The sequence below is a fragment of the Oreochromis niloticus genome, unplaced genomic scaffold, assembly GCF_001858045.2.
Source record: "Oreochromis niloticus isolate F11D_XX unplaced genomic scaffold, O_niloticus_UMD_NMBU tig00003695_pilon, whole genome shotgun sequence".
NCBI classification, from domain to species: domain Eukaryota; kingdom Metazoa; phylum Chordata; class Actinopteri; order Cichliformes; family Cichlidae; genus Oreochromis; species Oreochromis niloticus.
Window position 1 is genome coordinate 1 of NW_020327930.1, and position 18819 is coordinate 18819.

The 18819-nt window shown below is 55.1% G+C and overlaps 12 non-coding genes and 3 pseudogenes across 12 annotated transcripts; all 15 read left to right on the plus strand.

Moving 5' to 3' along the window:
* The first annotated feature begins 121 nt into the window (after positions 1 to 121).
* LOC112845234 (uncharacterized) lies at positions 122 to 238 on the plus strand (annotated as a pseudogene).
* Positions 239 to 1345: 1107 nt separating this feature from the next.
* LOC112845225 (5S ribosomal RNA) lies at positions 1346 to 1464 on the plus strand. Its single transcript, XR_003218016.1, has one exon. It is a non-coding gene; the product is annotated as a 5S ribosomal RNA (ribosomal RNA).
* A 1069-nt stretch (positions 1465 to 2533) lies between these two features.
* On the plus strand, positions 2534 to 2652 carry LOC112845236 (5S ribosomal RNA). The gene has a single exon (XR_003218024.1). It is a non-coding gene; the product is annotated as a 5S ribosomal RNA (ribosomal RNA).
* Positions 2653 to 3782: 1130 nt separating this feature from the next.
* Positions 3783 to 3901, plus strand: LOC112845237 (5S ribosomal RNA). The gene has a single exon (XR_003218025.1). It is a non-coding gene; the product is annotated as a 5S ribosomal RNA (ribosomal RNA).
* Positions 3902 to 5028: 1127 nt separating this feature from the next.
* Positions 5029 to 5147, plus strand: LOC112845238 (5S ribosomal RNA). Its single transcript, XR_003218026.1, has one exon. It is a non-coding gene; the product is annotated as a 5S ribosomal RNA (ribosomal RNA).
* Positions 5148 to 6303: 1156 nt separating this feature from the next.
* LOC112845239 (5S ribosomal RNA) lies at positions 6304 to 6422 on the plus strand. Its single transcript, XR_003218027.1, has one exon. It is a non-coding gene; the product is annotated as a 5S ribosomal RNA (ribosomal RNA).
* Positions 6423 to 7588: 1166 nt separating this feature from the next.
* On the plus strand, positions 7589 to 7707 carry LOC112845226 (5S ribosomal RNA). Its single transcript, XR_003218017.1, has one exon. It is a non-coding gene; the product is annotated as a 5S ribosomal RNA (ribosomal RNA).
* A 1166-nt stretch (positions 7708 to 8873) lies between these two features.
* LOC112845231 (5S ribosomal RNA) lies at positions 8874 to 8991 on the plus strand. The gene has a single exon (XR_003218022.1). It is a non-coding gene; the product is annotated as a 5S ribosomal RNA (ribosomal RNA).
* A 1163-nt stretch (positions 8992 to 10154) lies between these two features.
* On the plus strand, positions 10155 to 10273 carry LOC112845227 (5S ribosomal RNA). Its single transcript, XR_003218018.1, has one exon. It is a non-coding gene; the product is annotated as a 5S ribosomal RNA (ribosomal RNA).
* A 1141-nt stretch (positions 10274 to 11414) lies between these two features.
* On the plus strand, positions 11415 to 11533 carry LOC112845228 (5S ribosomal RNA). The gene has a single exon (XR_003218019.1). It is a non-coding gene; the product is annotated as a 5S ribosomal RNA (ribosomal RNA).
* Positions 11534 to 12619: 1086 nt separating this feature from the next.
* LOC112845229 (5S ribosomal RNA) lies at positions 12620 to 12738 on the plus strand. Its single transcript, XR_003218020.1, has one exon. It is a non-coding gene; the product is annotated as a 5S ribosomal RNA (ribosomal RNA).
* Positions 12739 to 13863: 1125 nt separating this feature from the next.
* LOC112845230 (5S ribosomal RNA) lies at positions 13864 to 13982 on the plus strand. Its single transcript, XR_003218021.1, has one exon. It is a non-coding gene; the product is annotated as a 5S ribosomal RNA (ribosomal RNA).
* A 1148-nt stretch (positions 13983 to 15130) lies between these two features.
* Positions 15131 to 15248, plus strand: LOC112845233 (uncharacterized; annotated as a pseudogene).
* Positions 15249 to 16388: 1140 nt separating this feature from the next.
* Positions 16389 to 16506, plus strand: LOC112845232 (5S ribosomal RNA). Its single transcript, XR_003218023.1, has one exon. It is a non-coding gene; the product is annotated as a 5S ribosomal RNA (ribosomal RNA).
* Positions 16507 to 17598: 1092 nt separating this feature from the next.
* On the plus strand, positions 17599 to 17712 carry LOC112845235 (uncharacterized; annotated as a pseudogene).
* Positions 17713 to 18819: the final 1107 nt, after the last annotated feature.

The following is an 18819-nucleotide window of genomic DNA, read 5'->3' on the forward strand; positions in this document are numbered from 1 at the left end:
TATTAGGCAAGCATGCAGTTACGTTAACACTGTAGTTAAATTGGAGGGTTGTTCGCTAACTTCAAGTACTGCCACCTCACCACTTTGATTCCATAAATTGACACTTGTGCTGTGGCCAGCAGCTTACGGCCATACCACCCTGAGCACGCCCGATCTCGTCTGATCTCGGAAGCTAAGCAGGGTTGGGCTTGGTTAGTACTCGGATGTAGACTGCCTGGAATACCAGGTGCTGTAAGCTTTACCTTTTCATGTCATTGAACTGCTTTGATCCAGAAAGGAGGGTGTTGAAAACCCAAAGCAGCTGCTCATTAATGAGGGCACATTAACGACATTCCTTTTGGCGCTTTTCAGCAATGTCTGTGCCTGCCGGGTGAGGCCATCCCACAACACAACGGGCATATGCTGCTAACATAGGTCATCTAAATTACACCAGGGCCTGTGGTGCAGGCTGAGGCCAAATACACCACACCAGGGGTGGCTCTGGGTGAGGCCATCGACACCACACCGGGGCCTGCGTTGCAGCTGAGGCAACCTGCACCACCCAGGGCCTGTGCTGCTGGCTGAGGCCAACTACACCACACACTTGGCCAGCTCTGCCCTGAGGCCACCTACACCACACCAGGGCCTGTGCTACTGTCTGAGGCCATATTCATCAACACCAGGGCCTGTGCTGCTGGATGAGGCCATCCACATCACAAGGGACCTGTGCTCCTTGCCGAGACCACTACACCACACCAGGGTTTGGCTCTGGCTGAGGCAATCTACACCACACCAGGGTCTGTGCTTGGCTGGTTCCATCTGCACCACACCAGGGCCTGTGCTGATGGCTGAGGCATCCGCACCACACCGGTCCTTCTGGCTGCTACATAGGTCATCTAAATTACTCCAGGACCTGTGATTCTGGCTGTGGACCTGTGCTGCTGGCTGAGGCACACTACACCACACCAGGGATTGTGGCTCTGGTTGAGGCCACCTAGACCACACCACGTCCTGAGTTGCCGCTGAGGCAACCTGCACCACACCACGCCTGTGCCGCTGGCTGAGGACAACTACACCACACACTTGGCCAGTGGCTCTGGCTGAGGCCAACTACACCACACAAGGTATTGTGGCTCTGGTTGAGGCCATCTATTTCCCAACAGGCCTGGGCTGCTGGCTGAGACAATGTACACCACACCAGGGCCTGTGCTGCTGGTTAAATAAAATTGAGTCCTTGGTTAGGGTATTAGGCAAGCATGCAGTTACCGTTAACACTGTAGTTAAATTGGAGGTTTTCGCGTAACTTCAAGTACTGCCCACCTCACCACTTGATTCCATAAATTGACACTTTGTGCTGTGGCCAGCAGCTTACGGCCATACCACCCTGAGCACGCCCGATCTCGTCTGATCTCGGAAGCTAAGCAGGGTTGGGCTTGGTTAGTACTCGGATGGTAGACTGCCTGGGAATACCAGGTGCTGTAAGCTTTACCTTTTCATGTCATTGAACTGCTTTTGATCCAGAGAAGGAGGGTGTTGAAAAACCCAAAGCAGCTGCTCATTAATGAGGGCACATTAACGACATTCCTTTTGGCGCTTTTCAGCAATGTCTTGTGCTGCCGGGTGAGGCCATCCACAACACAACGGGGCATATGCTGCTAACATAGGTCATCTAAATTACACCAGGGCCTGTGGTGCAGGCTGAGGCCAAATACACCACACCAGGGCCTGTGGCTCTGGGTGAGGCCATCGACACCACACCGGGGCCTGCGTTGCAGCTGAGGCAACCTGCACCACACCAGGGCCTGTGCTGCTGGCTGAGGCCAACTACACCACACACTTGGCCAGTGGCTCTGCCTGAGGCCACCTACACCACACCAGCCCTGTCTACTGTCTGAGCCATATTCATACACAGGCCTGTGCTGCTGGATGAGGCATCCACATCACAAGAGACCTGTGCTCCTGCCGAGACCACTACACCACACCAGGTCTGTGCTCTGGCTGCTTCATCTCACCACACCAGGCCTGTGCTGATGGCTGAGGCATCCGCACCACACCGGTCCTTCTGCTGCTACATAGGTATCTAATTACTCCAGGACCTGTGATCTGGCTGTGGACCTGTGCTGCTGGCTGAGGCACACTACACCACACCAGGGATTGTGGCTCTGGTTGAGGCCACCTAGACCACACCACGTCCTGAGTTGCCGCTGAGGCAACCTGCACCACACCACGGCCTGTGCCGCTGGCTGAGGACAACTACACCACACACTTGGCCAGTGGCTCTGGCTGAGGCCAACTACACCACACAAGGTATTGTGGCTCTGGTTGAGGCCATCTATTTCCCAACAGGGCCTGGGCTGCTGGCTGAGGCAATGTACACCACACCAGGGCCTGTGCTGCTGGTTAAATATAAATTGAGTCCTTGGGTTAGGGTATTAGGCAAGCATGCAGTTACCGTTAACACTGTAGTTAAATTGGAGGGTTGTTCGCGTAACTTCAAGTACTGCCCACCTCACCACTTGATTCCATAAATTGACACTTTGTGCTGTGGCCAGCAGCTTACGGCCATACCACCCTGAGCACGCCCGATCTCGTCTGATCTCGGAAGCTAAGCAGGGTTGGGCTTGGTTAGTACTCGGATGGTAGACTGCCTGGGAATACCAGGTGCTGTAAGCTTTACCTTTTCATGTCATTGAACTGCTTTTGATCCAGAGAAGGAGGGTGTTGAAAAACCCAAAGCAGCTGCTCATTAATGAGGGCACATTAACGACATTCCTTTTGGCGCTTTTCAGCAATGTCTGCTAATGCTGCCGGGTGAGGCCATCCACAACACAACGGGGCATATGCTGCTAACATAGGTCATCTAAATTACACCAGGGCCTGTGGTGCAGGCTGAGGCCAAATACACCACACCAGGGCCTGTGGCTCTGGGTGAGGCCATCGACACCACACCGGGGCCTGCGTTGCAGCTGAGGCAACCTGCACCACACCAGGGCCTGTGCTGCTGGCTGAGGCCAACTACACCACACACTTGGCCAGTGGCTCTGCCTGAGGCCACCTACACCACACCAGGCCTGTGCTACTGTCTGAGGCCATATTCATCACACCAGGGCCTGTGCTGCTGGATGAGGCCATCCACATCACAAGAGGACCTGTGCTCCTTGCCGAGACCAACTACACCACACCAGGGTTTGTGGCTCTGGCTGAGGCAATCTACACCACACCAGGGTCTGTGCTTCTGGCTGGTTCCATCTGCACCACACCAGGGCCTGTGCTGATGGCTGAGGCCATCCGCACCACACCGGTCCTTCTGGCTGCTACATAGGTCATCTAAATTACTCCAGGACCTGTGATTCTGGCTGTGGACCTGTGCTGCTGGCTGAGGCACACTACACCACACCAGGGATTGTGGCTCTGGTTGAGGCCACCTAGACCACACCACGTCCTGAGTTGCCGCTGAGGCAACCTGCACCACACCACGGCCTGTGCCGCTGGCTGAGGACAACTACACCACACACTTGGCCAGTGGCTCTGGCTGAGGCCAACTACACCACACAAGGTATTGTGGCTCTGGTTGAGGCCATCTATTTCCCAACAGGGCCTGGGCTGCTGGCTGAGGCAATGTACACCACACCAGGGCCTGTGCTGCTGGTTAAATATAAATTGAGTCCTTGGGTTAGGGTATTAGGCAAGCATGCAGTTACCGTTAACACTGTAGTTAAATTGGAGGGTTGTTCGCGTAACTTCAAGTACTGCCCACCTCACCACTTGATTCCATAAATTGACACTTTGTGCTGTGGCCAGCAGCTTACGGCCATACCACCCTGAGCACGCCCGATCTCGTCTGATCTCGGAAGCTAAGCAGGGTTGGGCTTGGTTAGTACTCGGATGGTAGACTGCCTGGGAATACCAGGTGCTGTAAGCTTTACCTTTTCATGTCATTGAACTGCTTTTGATCCAGAGAAGGAGGGTGTTGAAAAACCCAAAGCAGCTGCTCATTAATGAGGGCACATTAACGACATTCCTTTTGGCGCTTTTCAGCAATGTCTTGTGCTGCCGGGTGAGGCCATCCACAACACAACGGGGCATATGCTGCTAACATAGGTCATCTAAATTACACCAGGGCCTGTGGTGCAGGCTGAGGCCAAATACACCACACCAGGGCCTGTGGCTCTGGGTGAGGCCATCGACACCACACCGGGGCCTGCGTTGCAGCTGAGGCAACCTGCACCACACCAGGGCCTGTGCTGCTGGCTGAGGCCAACTACACCACACACTTGGCCAGTGGCTCTGCCTGAGGCCACCTACACCACACCAGGCCTGTGCTACTGTCTGAGGCCATATTCATCACACCAGGGCCTGTGCTGCTGGATGAGGCCATCCACATCACAAGAGGACCTGTGCTCCTTGCCGAGACCAACTACACCACACCAGGGTTTCTGGCTCTGGCTGAGGCAATCTACACCACACCAGGGTCTGTGCTTCTGGCTGGTTCCATCTGCACCACACCAGGGCCTGTGCTGATGGCTGAGGCCATCCGCACCACACCGGTCCTTCTGGCTGCTACATAGGTCATCTAAATTACTCCAGGACCTGTGATTCTGGCTGTGGACCTGTGCTGCTGGCTGAGGCACACTACACCACACCAGGGATTGTGGCTCTGGTTGAGGCCACCTAGACCACACCACGTCCTGAGTTGCCGCTGAGGCAACCTGCACCACACCACGGCCTGTGCCGCTGGCTGAGGACAACTACACCACACACTTGGCCAGTGGCTCTGGCTGAGGCCAACTACACCACACAAGGTATTGTGGCTCTGGTTGAGGCCATCTATTTCCCAACAGGGCCTGGGCTGCTGGCTGAGGCAATGTACACCACACCAGGGCCTGTGCTGCTGGTTAAATATAAATTGAGTCCTTGGGTTAGGGTATTAGGCAAGCATGCAGTTACCGTTAACACTGTAGTTAAATTGGAGGGTTGTTCGCGTAACTTCAAGTACTGCCCACCTCACCACTTGATTCCATAAATTGACACTTTGTGCTGTGGCCAGCAGCTTACGGCCATACCACCCTGAGCACGCCCGATCTCGTCTGATCTCGGAAGCTAAGCAGGGTTGGGCTTGGTTAGTACTCGGATGGTAGACTGCCTGGGAATACCAGGTGCTGTAAGCTTTACCTTTTCATGTCATTGAACTGCTTTTGATCCAGAGAAGGAGGGTGTTGAAAAACCCAAAGCAGCTGCTCATTAATGAGGGCACATTAACGACATTCCTTTTGGCGCTTTTCAGCAATGTCTTGTGCTGCCGGGTGAGGCCATCCACAACACAACGGGGCATATGCTGCTAACATAGGTCATCTAAATTACACCAGGGCCTGTGGTGCAGGCTGAGGCCAAATACACCACACCAGGGCCTGTGGCTCTGGGTGAGGCCATCGACACCACACCGGGGCCTGCGTTGCAGCTGAGGCAACCTGCACCACACCAGGGCCTGTGCTGCTGGCTGAGGCCAACTACACCACACCATGGCCTGTGGCTCTGCTGAGGCCACCTACACCACACCAGGCCTGTGCTACTGTCTGAGGCCATATCATCACACCAGGCCTGTGCTGCTGGCTGAGGCCATCCACATCACAAGAGGACCTGTGCTCCTGCCGAGACACTACACCACACCAGGGTTGTGGCTCTTGCTAGACAACTACACCACACCAGGGTTTCTGGCTCTGGCTGAGGCAATCTACACCACACCAGGGTCTGTGCTTCTGGCTGGTTCCATCTGCACCACACCAGGGCCTGTGCTGATGGCTGAGGCCATCCGCACCACACCGGTCCTTCTGGCTGCTACATAGGTCATCTAAATTACTCCAGGACCTGTGATTCTGGCTGTGGACCTGTGCTGCTGGCTGAGGCACACTACACCACACCAGGGATTGTGGCTCTGGTTGAGGCCACCTAGACCACACCACGTCCTGAGTTGCCGCTGAGGCAACCTGCACCACACCACGGCCTGTGCCGCTGGCTGAGGACAACTACACCACACACTTGGCCAGTGGCTCTGGCTGAGGCCAACTACACCACACAAGGTATTGTGGCTCTGGTTGAGGCCATCTATTTCCCAACAGGGCCTGGGCTGCTGGCTGAGGCAATGTACACCACACCAGGGCCTGTGCTGCTGGTTAAATATAAATTGAGTCCTTGGGTTAGGGTATTAGGCAAGCATGCAGTTACCGTTAACACTGTAGTTAAATTGGAGGGTTGTTCGCGTAACTTCAAGTACTGCCCACCTCACCACTTGATTCCATAAATTGACACTTTGTGCTGTGGCCAGCAGCTTACGGCCATACCACCCTGAGCACGCCCGATCTCGTCTGATCTCGGAAGCTAAGCAGGGTTGGGCTTGGTTAGTACTCGGATGGTAGACTGCCTGGGAATACCAGGTGCTGTAAGCTTTACCTTTTCATGTCATTGAACTGCTTTTGATCCAGAGAAGGAGGGTGTTGAAAAACCCAAAGCAGCTGCTCATTAATGAGGGCACATTAACGACATTCCTTTTGGCGCTTTTCAGCAATGTCTTGTGCTGCCGGGTGAGGCCATCCACAACACAACGGGGCATATGCTGCTAACATAGGTCATCTAAATTACACCAGGGCCTGTGGTGCAGGCTGAGGCCAAATACACCACACCAGGGCCTGTGGCTCTGGGTGAGGCCATCGACACCACACCGGGGCCTGCGTTGCAGCTGAGGCAACCTGCACCACACCAGGGCCTGTGCTGCTGGCTGAGGCCAACTACACCACACACTTGGCCAGTGGCTCTGCCTGAGGCCACCTACACCACACCAGGTCCTGTGCTTCTGGCTGAGGCCACCTACACCACACCAGGGCCTGTGCTACTGTCTGAGGCCATATTCATCACACCAGGCCTGTGCTGCTGGCTGAGGCCATCCACATCACAAGAGGACCTGTGCTCCTTGCCGAGACCAACTACACCACACCAGGGTTTGTGGCTCTGGCTGAGGCAATCTACACCACACCAGGGTCTGTGCTTCTGGCTGGTTCCATCTGCACCACACCAGGGCCTGTGCTGATGGCTGAGGCCATCCGCACCACACCGGTCCTTCTGGCTGCTACATAGGTCATCTAAATTACTCCAGGACCTGTGATTCTGGCTGTGGACCTGTGCTGCTGGCTGAGGCACACTACACCACACCAGGGATTGTGGCTCTGGTTGAGGCCACCTAGACCACACCACGTCCTGAGTTGCCGCTGAGGCAACCTGCACCACACCACGGCCTGTGCCGCTGGCTGAGGACAACTACACCACACACTTGGCCAGTGGCTCTGGCTGAGGCCAACTACACCACACAAGGTATTGTGGCTCTGGTTGAGGCCATCTATTTCCCAACAGGGCCTGGGCTGCTGGCTGAGGCAATGTACACCACACCAGGGCCTGTGCTGCTGGTTAAATATAAATTGAGTCCTTGGGTTAGGGTATTAGGCAAGCATGCAGTTACCGTTAACACTGTAGTTAAATTGGAGGGTTGTTCGCGTAACTTCAAGTACTGCCCACCTCACCACTTGATTCCATAAATTGACACTTTGTGCTGTGGCCAGCAGCTTACGGCCATACCACCCTGAGCACGCCCGATCTCGTCTGATCTCGGAAGCTAAGCAGGGTTGGGCTTGGTTAGTACTCGGATGGTAGACTGCCTGGGAATACCAGGTGCTGTAAGCTTTACCTTTTCATGTCATTGAACTGCTTTTGATCCAGAGAAGGAGGGTGTTGAAAAACCCAAAGCAGCTGCTCATTAATGAGGGCACATTAACGACATTCCTTTTGGCGCTTTTCAGCAATGTCTTGTGCTGCCGGGTGAGGCCATCCACAACACAACGGGGCATATGCTGCTAACATAGGTCATCTAAATTACACCAGGGCCTGTGGTGCAGGCTGAGGCCAAATACACCACACCAGGGCCTGTGGCTCTGGGTGAGGCCATCGACACCACACCGGGGCCTGCGTTGCAGCTGAGGCAACCTGCACCACACCAGGGCCTGTGCTGCTGGCTGAGGCCAACTACACCACACACTTGGCCAGTGGCTCTGCCTGAGGCCACCTACACCACACCAGGTCCTGTGCTTCTGGCTGAGGCCACCTACACCACACCAGGGCCTGTGCTACTGTCTGAGGCCATATTCATCACACCAGGCCTGTGCTGCTGGCTGAGGCCATCCACATCACAAGAGGACCTGTGCTCCTTGCCGAGACCAACTACACCACACCAGGGTTTGTGGCTCTGGCTGAGGCAATCTACACCACACCAGGGTCTGTGCTTCTGGCTGGTTCCATCTGCACCACACCAGGGCCTGTGCTGATGGCTGAGGCCATCCGCACCACACCGGTCCTTCTGGCTGCTACATAGGTCATCTAAATTACTCCAGGACCTGTGATTCTGGCTGTGGACCTGTGCTGCTGGCTGAGGCACACTACACCACACCAGGGATTGTGGCTCTGGTTGAGGCCACCTAGACCACACCACGTCCTGAGTTGCCGCTGAGGCAACCTGCACCACACCACGGCCTGTGCCGCTGGCTGAGGACAACTACACCACACACTTGGCCAGTGGCTCTGGCTGAGGCCAACTACACCACACAAGGTATTGTGGCTCTGGTTGAGGCCATCTATTTCCCAACAGGGCCTGGGCTGCTGGCTGAGGCAATGTACACCACACCAGGGCCTGTGCTGCTGGTTAAATATAAATTGAGTCCTTGGGTTAGGGTATTAGGCAAGCATGCAGTTACCGTTAACACTGTAGTTAAATTGGAGGGTTGTTCGCGTAACTTCAAGTACTGCCCACCTCACCACTTGATTCCATAAATTGACACTTTGTGCTGTGGCCAGCAGCTTACGGCCATACCACCCTGAGCACGCCGATCTCGTCTGATCTCGGAAGCTAAGCAGGGTTGGGCTTGGTTAGTACTCGGATGGTAGACTGCCTGGGAATACCAGGTGCTGTAAGCTTTACCTTTTCATGTCATTGAACTGCTTTTGATCCAGAGAAGGAGGGTGTTGAAAAACCCAAAGCAGCTGCTCATTAATGAGGGCACATTAACGACATTCCTTTTGGCGCTTTTCAGCAATGTCTTGTGCTGCCGGGTGAGGCCATCCACAACACAACGGGGCATATGCTGCTAACATAGGTCATCTAAATTACACCAGGGCCTGTGGTGCAGGCTGAGGCCAAATACACCACACCAGGGCCTGTGGCTCTGGGTGAGGCCATCGACACCACACCGGGGCCTGCGTTGCAGCTGAGGCAACCTGCACCACACCAGGGCCTGTGCTGCTGGCTGAGGCCAACTACACCACACACTTGGCCAGTGGCTCTGCCTGAGGCCACCTACACCACACCAGGTCCTGTGCTCTGCTGAGGCCACCTACACCACCAGGGCCTGTGCTACTGTCTGAGGCCATATTCATCACACCAGGGCCTGTGCTGCTGGATGAGGCCATCCACATCACAAGAGGACCTGTGCTCCTTGCCGAGACCAACTACACCACACCAGGGTTTGTGGCTCTGGCTGAGGCAATCTACACCACACCAGGGTCTGTGCTTCTGGCTGGTTCCATCTGCACCACACCAGGGCCTGTGCTGATGGCTGAGGCCATCCGCACCACACCGGTCCTTCTGGCTGCTACATAGGTCATCTAAATTACTCCAGGACCTGTGATTCTGGCTGTGGACCTGTGCTGCTGGCTGAGGCACACTACACCACACCAGGGATTGTGGCTCTGGTTGAGGCCACCTAGACCACACCACGTCCTGAGTTGCCGCTGAGGCAACCTGCACCACACCACGGCCTGTGCCGCTGGCTGAGGACAACTACACCACACACTTGGCCAGTGGCTCTGGCTGAGGCCAACTACACCACACAAGGTATTGTGGCTCTGGTTGAGGCCATCTATTTCCCAACAGGGCCTGGGCTGCTGGCTGAGGCAATGTACACCACACCAGGGCCTGTGCTGCTGGTTAAATATAAATTGAGTCCTTGGGTTAGGGTATTAGGCAAGCATGCAGTTACCGTTAACACTGTAGTTAAATTGGAGGGTTGTTCGCGTAACTTCAAGTACTGCCCACCTCACCACTTGATTCCATAAATTGACACTTTGTGCTGTGGCCAGCAGCTTACGGCCATACCACCCTGAGCACGCCCGATCTCGTCTGATCTCGGAAGCTAAGCAGGGTTGGGCTTGGTTAGTACTCGGATGGTAGACTGCCTGGGAATACCAGGTGCTGTAAGCTTTACCTTTTCATGTCATTGAACTGCTTTTGATCCAGAGAAGGAGGGTGTTGAAAAACCCAAAGCAGCTGCTCATTAATGAGGGCACATTAACGACATTCCTTTTGGCGCTTTTCAGCAATGTCTTGTGCTGCCGGGTGAGGCCATCCACAACACAACGGGGCATATGCTGCTAACATAGGTCATCTAAATTACACCAGGGCCTGTGGTGCAGGCTGAGGCCAAATACACCACACCAGGGCCTGTGGCTCTGGGTGAGGCCATCGACACCACACCGGGGCCTGCGTTGCAGCTGAGGCAACCTGCACCACACCAGGGCCTGTGCTGCTGGCTGAGGCCAACTACACCACACACTTGGCCAGTGGCTCTGCCTGAGGCCACCTACACCACCAGGCTTCCTGGCCCTACACCAGGCCTGTGCTACTGTCTGAGGCCATATTCATCACACCAGGCCTGTGCTGCTGGTGAGGCCATCCACATCACAAGAGGACCTGTGCTCCTTGCCGAGACCAACTACACCACACCAGGGTTTCTGGCTCTGGCTGAGGCAATCTACACCACACCAGGGTCTGTGCTTCTGGCTGTTCCATCTGCACCACACCAGGGCCTGTGCTGATGGCTGAGGCCATCCGCACCACACCGGTCCTTCTGGCTGCTACATAGGTCATCTAAATTACTCCAGGACCTGTGATTCTGGCTGTGGACCTGTGCTGCTGGCTGAGGCACACTACACCACACCAGGGATTGTGGCTCTGGTTGAGGCCACCTAGACCACACCACGTCCTGAGTTGCCGCTGAGGCAACCTGCACCACACCACGGCCTGTGCCGCTGGCTGAGGACAACTACACCACACACTTGGCCAGTGGCTCTGGCTGAGGCCAACTACACCACACAAGGTATTGTGGCTCTGGTTGAGGCCATCTATTTCCCAACAGGGCCTGGGCTGCTGGCTGAGCAATGTACACCACACCAGGGCCTGTGCTGCTGGTTAAATATAAATTGAGTCCTTGGGTTAGGGTATTAGGCAAGCATGCAGTTACCGTTAACACTGTAGTTAAATTGGAGGGTTGTTCGCGTAACTTCAAGTACTGCCCACCTCACCACTTGATTCCATAAATTGACACTTTGTGCTGTGGCCAGCAGCTTACGGCCATACCACCCTGAGCACGCCCGATCTCGTCTGATCTCGGAAGCTAAGCAGGGTTGGGCTTGGTTAGTACTCGGATGGTAGACTGCCTGGGAATACCAGGTGCTGTAAGCTTTACCTTTTCATGTCATTGAACTGCTTTTGATCCAGAGAAGGAGGGTGTTGAAAAACCCAAAGCAGCTGCTCATTAATGAGGGCACATTAACGACATTCCTTTTGGCGCTTTTCAGCAATGTCTTGTGCTGCCGGGTGAGGCCATCCACAACACAACGGGGCATATGCTGCTAACATAGGTCATCTAAATTACACCAGGGCCTGTGGTGCAGGCTGAGGCCAAATACACCACACCAGGGCCTGTGGCTCTGGGTGAGGCCATCGACACCACACCGGGGCCTGCGTTGCAGCTGAGGCAACCTGCACCACACCAGGGCCTGTGCTGCTGGCTGAGGCCAACTACACCACACACTTGGCCAGTGGCTCTGCCTGAGGCCACCTACACCACACCAGGCCTGTGCTACTGTCTGAGCCATATTCATACACCAGGGCCTGTGCTGCTGGATGAGGCCATCCACATCACAAGAGGACCTGTGCTCCTTGCCGAGACCAACTACACCACACCAGGGTCTGTGCTTCTGGCTGCTTCCATCTGCACCACACCAGGGCCTGTGCTGATGGCTGAGGCCATCCGCACCACACCGGTCCTTCTGTCTGCTACATAGGTCATCTAAATTACTCCAGGACCTGTGATTCTGGCTGTGGACCTGTGCTGCTGGCTGAGGCACACTACACCACACCAGGGATTGTGGCTCTGGTTGAGGCCACCTAGACCACACCACGTCCTGAGTTGCCGCTGAGGCAACCTGCACCACACCACGGCCTGTGCCGCTGGCTGAGGACAACTACACCACACACTTGGCCAGTGGCTCTGGCTGAGGCCAACTACACCACACAAGGTATTGTGGCTCTGGTTGAGGCCATCTATTTCCCAACAGGGCCTGGGCTGCTGGCTGAGGCAATGTACACCACACCAGGGCCTGTGCTGCTGGTTAAATATAAATTGAGTCCTTGGGTTAGGGTATTAGGCAAGCATGCAGTTACCGTTAACACTGTAGTTAAATTGGAGGGTTGTTCGCGTAACTTCAAGTACTGCCCACCTCACCACTTGATTCCATAAATTGACACTTTGTGCTGTGGCCAGCAGCTTACGGCCATACCACCCTGAGCACGCCCGATCTCGTCTGATCTCGGAAGCTAAGCAGGGTTGGGCTTGGTTAGTACTCGGATGGTAGACTGCCTGGGAATACCAGGTGCTGTAAGCTTTACCTTTTCATGTCATTGAACTGCTTTTGATCCAGAGAAGGAGGGTGTTGAAAAACCCAAAGCAGCTGCTCATTAATGAGGGCACATTAACGACATTCCTTTTGGCGCTTTTCAGCAATGTCTTGTGCTGCCGGGTGAGGCCATCCACAACACAACGGGGCATATGCTGCTAACATAGGTCATCTAAATTACACCAGGGCCTGTGGTGCAGGCTGAGGCCAAATACACCACACCAGGGCCTGTGGCTCTGGGTGAGGCCATCGACACCACACCGGGGCCTGCGTTGCAGCTGAGGCAACCTGCACCACACCAGGGCCTGTGCTGCTGGCTGAGGCCAACTACACCACACACTTGGCCAGTGGCTCTGCCTGAGGCCACCTACACCACACCAGGCCTGTGCTACTGTCTGAGGCCATATTCATCACACCAGGGCCTGTGCTGCTGGATGAGGCCATCCACATCACAAGAGGACCTGTGCTCCTTGCCGAGACCAACTACACCACACCAGGGTTTCTGGCTCTGGCTGAGGCAATCTACACCACACCAGGGTCTGTGCTTCTGGCTGGTTCCATCTGCACCACACCAGGGCCTGTGCTGATGGCTGAGGCCATCCGCACCACACCGGTCCTTCTGGCTGCTACATAGGTCATCTAAATTACTCCAGGACCTGTGATTCTGGCTGTGGACCTGTGCTGCTGGCTGAGGCACACTACACCACACCAGGGATTGTGGCTCTGGTTGAGGCCACCTAGACCACACCACGTCCTGAGTTGCCGCTGAGGCAACCTGCACCACACCACGGCCTGTGCCGCTGGCTGAGGACAACTACACCACACACTTGGCCAGTGGCTCTGGCTGAGGCCAACTACACCACACAAGGTATTGTGGCTCTGGTTGAGGCCATCTATTTCCCACAGGGCCTGGGCTGCTGGCTGAGGCAATGTACACCACACCAGGGCCTGTGCTGCTGGTTAAATATAAATTGAGTCCTTGGGTTAGGGTATTAGGCAAGCATGCAGTTACCGTTAACACTGTAGTTAAATTGGAGGGTTGTTCGCGTAACTTCAAGTACTGCCCACCTCACACTTGATTCCATAAATTGACACTTTGTGCTGTGGCCAGCAGCTTACGGCCATACCACCCTGAGCACGCCCGATCTCGTCTGATCTCGGAAGCTAAGCAGGGTTGGGCTTGGTTAGTACTCGGATGGTAGACTGCCTGGGAATACCAGGTGCTGTAAGCTTTACCTTTTCATGTCATTGAACTGCTTTTGATCCAGAGAAGGAGGGTGTTGAGAAAACCAAAGCAGCTGCTCATTAATGAGGGCACATTAACGACATTCCTTTTGGCGCTTTTCAGCAATGTCTTGTGCTGCCGGGTGAGGCCATCCACAACACAACGGGGCATATGCTGCTAACATAGGTCATCTAAATTACACCAGGGCCTGTGGTGCAGGCTGAGGCCAAATACACCACACCAGGGCCTGTGGCTCTGGGTGAGGCCATCGACACCACACCGGGGCCTGCGTTGCAGCTGAGGCAACTGCACACACCAGGGCCTGTGCTGCTGGCTGAGGCCAACTACACCACACACTTGGCCAGTGGCTCTGCTGAGGCCACCTACACCACACCAGGTCCTGGCTCTGGCTGAGGCACTACACACACCAGGGCCTGTGCTACTGTCTGAGGCCATATTCATCACACCAGGCCTGTGCTGCTGGTGAGGCCATCCACATCACAAGAGGACCTGTGCTCCTTGCCGAGACAACTACACCACACCAGGGTTTTGGCTCTGGCTGAGGCAATCTACACCACACCAGGGTCTGTGCTTCTGGCTGGTTCCATCTGCACCACACCAGGGCCTGTGCTGATGGCTGAGGCCATCCGCACCACACGGTCCTTCTGGCTGCTACATAGGTCATCTAAATTACTCCAGGACCTGTGATTCTGGCTGTGGACCTGTGCTGCTGGCTGAGGCACACTACACACACCAGGGATTGTGGCTCTGGTTGAGGCCACCTAGACCACACCACGTCCTGAGTTGCCGCTGAGGCAACCTGCACCACACCCACGGCCTGTGCCGCTGGCTGAGGAACACACACACACTTGGCCAGTGGCTCTGGCTGAGGCAACTACACCACACAAGGTATTGTGGCTCTGGTTGAGGCCATCTATTTCCCAACAGGGCCTGGGCTGCTGGCTGAGGCAATGTACACCACACCAGGGCCTGTGCTGCTGGTTAAATATAAATTGAGTCCTTGGGTTAGGGTATTAGGCAAGCATGCAGTTACGTTAACACTGTAGTTAAATTGGAGGGTTGTTCGCGTAACTTCAAGTACTGCCCACCTCACCACTTGATTCCATAAATTGACACTTTGTGCTGTGGCCAGCAGCTACGGCCATACCACCCTGAGCACGCCCGATCTCGTCTGATCTCGGAAGCTAAGCAGGGTTGGGCTTGGTTAGTACTCGGATGGTAGACTGCCTGGGAATACCAGGTGCTGTAAGCTTTACCTTTTCATGTCATTGAACTGCTTTTGATCAGAGAAGGAGGGTGTTGAAAACCCAAAGAGCTGCTCATTAATGAGGGCACATTAACGACATTCCTTTTGGCGCTTTTCAGCAATGTCTTGTGCTGCCGGTGAGGCCATCCACAACACACGGGGCATATGCTGCTAACATAGGTCATCTAAATACACCCAGGGCCTGTGGTGCAGGCTGAGGCCAATACAACCACACCAGGGCCTGTGGCTCTGGGTGAGGCATCGAACCACACGGGCCTGCGTTGCAGCTGAGGCAACTGCACCACACCAGGGCCTGTGCTGCTGGCTGAGGCCAACTACACCACACACTTGGCCAGTGGCTCTGCCTGAGGCCACCTACACCACACCAGGTCCTGTGCTTCTGTGAGGCCACCTACACCACGGTGTGCTGAGGCCATATTCATCACACCAGGACCTGTGCTGCTGGCTGAGGCCATCCACATCACAAGAGGACCTGTGCTCCTTGCCGAGACCAACTACACCACACCAGGGTTTGTGGCTCTTTAGCTTAGACAATCTACACCACACCAGGGTCTGTGCTTCTGGCTGGTTCCATCTGCACCACACCAGGGCCTGTGCTGATGGCTGAGGCCATCCGCACACACCGTCCTTCTGCTGCTACATAGGTCATCTAAATTACTCCAGGACCTGTGATTCTGGCTGTGGACCTGTGCTGCTGGCTGAGGCACACTACACCACACCAGGGATTGTGGCTCTGGTTGAGGCCACCTAGACCACACCACGTCCTGAGTTGCCGCTGAGGCAACCTGCACCACACCACGGCCTGTGCCGCTGGCTGAGGACAACTACACCACACACTTGGCCAGTGGCTCTGGCTGAGGCCAACTACACCACACAAGGTATTGTGGCTCTGGTTGAGGCCATCTATTTCCCAACAGGGCCTGGGCTGCTGGCTGAGGCAATGTACACCACACCAGGGCCTGTGCTGCTGGTTAAATATAAATTGAGTCCTTGGGTTAGGGTATTAGGCAAGCATGCAGTTACCGTTAACACTGTAGTTAAATTGGAGGGTTGTTCGCGTAACTTCAAGTACTGCCCACCTCACCACTTGATTCCATAAATTGACACTTTGTGCTGTGGCCAGCAGCTTACGGCCATACCACCCTGAGCACGCCGATCTCGTCTGATCTCGGAAGCTAAGCAGGGTTGGGCTTGGTTAGTACTCGGATGGTAGACTGCCTGGGAATACCAGGTGCTGTAAGCTTTACCTTTTCATGTCATTGAACTGCTTTTGATCCAGAGAAGGAGGGTGTTGAAAAACCCAAAGCAGCTGCTCATTAATGAGGGCACATTAACGACATTCCTTTTGGCGCTTTTCAGCAATGTCTTGTGCTGCCGGGTGAGGCATCCACAACACAAACGGGGCATATGCTGCTAACATAGGTCATCTAAATTACACCAGGGCCTGTGGTGCAGGCTGAGGCCAAATACACCACACCAGGGCCTGTGGCTCTGGGTGAGGCCATCGACACCACACCGGGGCCTGCGTTGCAGCTGAGGCAACCTGCACCACACCAGGGCCTGTGCTGCTGGCTGAGGCCAACTACACCACACACTTGGCCAGTGGCTCTGCCTGAGGCCACCTACACCACACAGGGCCCTGTGCTACTGTCTGAGGCCATATTCATCACACCAGGGCCTGTGCTGCTGGATGAGGCCATCCACATCACAAGAGGACCTGTGCTCCTTGCCGAGACCAACTACACCACACCAGGGTTCTGGCTCTGGCTGAGGCAATCTACACCACACCAGGGTCTGTGCTTCTGGCTGATGGCTGAGGCCATCCGCACCACACCGGTCTTCTGGCTGCTACATAGGTCATCTAAATTACTCCAGGACCTGTGATTCTGGCTGTGACCTGTGCTGCTGGCTGAGGCACACTACACCACACCAGGGATTGTGGCTCTGGTTGAGGCCACCTAGACCACACCACGTCCTGAGTTGCGCTGAGGCAACCTGCACCACACCACGGCCTGTGCCGCTGGCTGAGGACAACTACACCACACACTTGGCCAGTGGCTCTGGCTGAGGCCAACTACACCACACAAGGTATTGTGGCTCTGGTTGAGGCCATCTATTTCCCAACAGGGCCTGGGCTGCTGGCTGAGGCAATGTACACCACACCAGGGCCTGTGCTGCTGGTTAAATATAAATTGAGTCCTTGGGTTAGGGTATTAGGCAAGCATGCAGTTACCGTTAACACTGTAGTTAAATTGGAGGGTGTTCGCGTAACTTCAAGTACTGCCCACCTCACCACTTGATTCCATAAATTGACACTTTGTGCTGTGGCCAGCAGCTTTACGGCCATACCCCTGAGCACGCCCGATCTCGTCTGATCTCGGAAGCTAAGCAGGTTGGCTTGGTTAGTACTCGGATGGTAGACTGCCTGGGAAACCAGGTGCTGTAAGCTTTACCTTTTCATGTCATTGAACTGCTTTTGATCCAGAGAAGGAGGGTGTTGAAAAACCCAAAGCAGCTGCTCATTAATGAGGCACATTAACGACATTCCTCTTTTGGCGCTTTTCAGCAATGTCTTGTGCTGCCGGTGAGGCCCATCCACAACACAACGGGGCATATGCTGCTAACATAGGTCATCTAAATTACACCAGGGCCTGTGGTGCAGGCTGAGGCCAAATACACCACACCAGGGCCTGTGGCTCTGGGTGAGGCCATCGACACCACACCGGGGCCTGCGTTGCAGCTGAGGCAACCTGCACACCACCAGGGCCTGTGCTGCTGGCTGAGGCCAACTACCACCACACCAGTGGCCCTGTGGCTTCTGGCTGAGGCCACTACACCACACCAGGCCTGTGCTACTGTCTGAGGCCATATTCATCACACCAGGACCTGTGCTGCTGGCTGAGGCCATCCACATCACAAGAGGACCTGTGCTCCTTGCCGAGACCAACTACACACACCAGGGTTGTGGCTCTACTTAGACAATCTACACCACACCAGGGTTTCTGGCTCTGGCTGAGGCAATCTACACCACACCAGGGTCTGTGCTTCTGGCTGGTTCCATCTGCACCACACCAGGCCTGTGCTGATGCTGAGGCCATCCGCACCACACCGGTCCTTCTGGCTGCTACATAGGTCATCTAAATTACTCCAGGACCTGTGATTCTGGCTGTGGACCTGTGCTGCGGCTGAGGCACACTACACCACACCAGGGTTGTGGCTCTGGTTGAGGCCACCTAGACCACACCACGTCCTGAGTTGCCGCTGAGGCAACCTGCACCACACCACGGCCTGTGCCGCTGCTGAGGACAACTACACCACACACTTGGCCAGTGGCTCTGGCTGAGGCCAACTACACCACACAAGGTATTGTGGCTCTGGTTGAGGCCATCTATTTCCCAACAGGGCCTGGGCTGCTGGCTGAGGCAATGTACACCACACCAGGGCCTGTGCTGCTGGTTAAATATTAAATTGAGTCCTTGGGTTAGGGTATTAGGCAAGCATGCAGTTACCGTTAACACTGTAGTTAAATTGGAGGGTTGTTCGCGTAACTTCAAGT